We start from the raw sequence: 2,719 nt of genomic DNA on the forward strand, positions 1-2,719 counted from the left end.
GTTTGTGAGTTTGAGCCCCCGCGTCGGGCTCTGTGCTGACAGCTCGGAGCCTGGAGCCTGCTTTGCATTCTGTGTCTCCCTTGCTCTCTGCCCCTCCCCCACTTGTGCTCTGTCACTCTCTATCAAAAATGAATGAATGAATGAATAAATAAATAAATAAATAATTGGTAGATTCTTTTGGGTAGTCCACGTACATCACCAAATTGTGAGTAGGAGCAGTTTTTATTCTTGTGCTCATATTCTTATACTTGTTTGCTTTTATCTTGCTTATCAGATTGGTAGGACATTCTTATCTCATTCTCATATCCAGAGGTAAAGCTTTTAACATTCAATCGTGTTTGTGTAAGATTATTTATAGGTACATTTTATTAGATTCAAGCAATTTTATTTATATTTGGCAAAAGTTCTGTCCATGAATACATATTGGCTTTGGGCAAGTTCTTTTTCAGAAATTATCTGGAAGGTAACACGTTGTTTTCCCCTTTATTCCGTTAAAGTGACAAATTTCATTTTTTTTTTTTCAAACGTTAAACGATTCTGTTGTTGTTGTTGTTGTTGTCGTTCCAAACGTGATGGATTTATTTCATTTTACTCTGCTGCAAAACAAAAGTTCCAGTACAGCGCAGAGACCATTATCTTTTAAAAGGTCTTGAAACATGTGGGACATGTAACACATGATGTATAAACCGGAAGCTTGGATCACACTTCCTTTACAACCCAACACCACATTGTCACCGAGGCATGCATGTGAAAATAACACTGTGGCACTGAACTGAAATGCGGCACAGACGTGACAATTCTCGGCCTGCCTTCAAGCACCAACCTTAGGATGGACTTAGGATCTCTAGACTTCAGTGTGGGGAAGATTATTACCATCCTTGGGAAGAATAAAAAGTTCACGCTTCTGAAATTTCACAGAAGAGTTTTAAGGCCCGAACACAGTGTGTCCATTTCTCTTCATGTCCAGAGACAAAACGGATGCTTCACTCAAAACCACGTGAAGCTTCATAGCTCGGACCCCACCCCAAACTTGTGACCTCCTGCATTCATGTTCTTTCCATCAGTGAAAGCTGATAGGGTAGGTTTGACTACTGGCTGAAAGGTTTGAGTATAACCCAGTCCAATCAGACTGGGATTACTCACTTTGGCCGATAGAGAAGTTCTACAAGCCAGTGTGTATTTAGCAGCAACATCAAAACAGGTGCTGGTGACAGCTACGCAAGCCAGGTTCACTGGCAATTCAGTCTTCTCGTTTTAAGCCCCTGGTAGATAGAACCTCCAAATTCAGTGCCATCGTTTACATGCGTGTGCAGCTGGAGGTGTGCATCCCTGTAGCCCAGGGCAAAATGATCCTGTGACAGTTTGGATTTGGCTGTGTCAAAACTCATCTGAGAGCCAGCGAGCAACCTCCAGTGGCTAACACAGCCCAGTCATAGATGGTTGGTCCAGAAAAATCTGTATCCGCATCATCGTCAAGACAGAAACAATCTTATTTATAGGGGATTTCAATTTTCTGCTCTTCCTCAGTATAAATATGGTACCGAGAGTCAGTTTCAACCCTTCAGCCAACTTACTCTACAAAGAAGTTTCCGTCCCAAGAGTATTGTCCATGTTCCATTTGTTGGTTGAAAGTAAGTCCCCAGTTAGAGATCTTCTATTTGGTCTCTAGGTGGTCTGATGCTTTCCCTGTATCCGTGGAAGCATGACCAGAAGTAGAAAATTCTACTCCGCTACAAGATTTGGTTCTCAGATCTACTGACTATACCAAAACCAAATCCTCTGTTGAAGACATCCTTGGCAGCCGTTCCCAGGTCATGCTAAGTCAGTGTGTTACATGTATCTCCAGCCAGAGGGCTTGTCCCCATTCTGCCAGGGCAACCAGAATATTAAACCATTCTCACATTCTTGGAATAGCCCCGTTTGGTCACAGTGTATTCACCAGACATTGCTGGATTTATTTTGCTAGTAGTTAATTAATTTATTTTTTACATTTATGTAAATCATCATGTTATTAGCCTGTAATTTTCCTTTTTTTATAACGTGCTTGTCAGGTTTTGGTATTGAAGTAACACTGGCCTCAGAAGACAAAATGGAAAGTGTCTCACTTTTCTATTCTCTGGAGAAGTTTATATACAATTGGCATAATTTTTTCTCAAATATTTGGTAAAATTCACCAGTGAAGTAATCTGGATTTATTTTTTTTTATGGAAAATTTAAAATTATGCATTCCATTTCTCTTATTGTTATAGGACTATAGAGATTTTCTTGTGTCAGTTTAGGTAAACATTGCTTTTCTAGAAAATTGTCCACTGGTAAAAAAAAATTTAGTTATTTACATAACATTGTTATAATATCCTCTTATAATATTTTAAATATTTGTAGGATCTATAACAGAGTCCCCTCTTTCATTCTTGACATGGGTTATTTTTACCTTTTTTTCTTTGATCTCACCAGGGAATTAGGACTTTATTAGTCTTTTCAAAGAGCCAACTTCTTGTTGTGTTGGCCCTCTCTCTGTTGTATTTACTTTATATTCCATTTAGTTCTCTTCTTATGTTTTCCTCTCTTCCACTTTGAGTCAGATATCTTTCCAACTTTTTGAGATAGATACTTAGATCAGTGATTTTTCAGCTTTTCTTCTTTTGTATTATATGTGTTGTAAGGGTATAAATTTTCCTCTAAGTACGGCATTAACAGCAACCAATATGCTTTGCAATAT

At 38.7% G+C, this 2,719-nt stretch overlaps 1 pseudogene; it reads right to left on the bottom strand.

Annotated features, from left to right (window-relative positions):
* Nucleotides 1–870: 870 nt before the first annotated feature.
* Nucleotides 871–1,792, bottom strand: LOC109250971 (voltage-dependent anion-selective channel protein 3-like; annotated as a pseudogene).
* Between the last annotated feature and the right edge of the window lie 927 nt (nucleotides 1,793–2,719).

Source organism: Panthera pardus, unplaced genomic scaffold, assembly GCF_024362965.1.
Source record: "Panthera pardus isolate Hobbes unplaced genomic scaffold, ASM2436296v1 HiC_scaffold_13, whole genome shotgun sequence".
Lineage (NCBI taxonomy): Eukaryota > Metazoa > Chordata > Mammalia > Carnivora > Felidae > Panthera > Panthera pardus.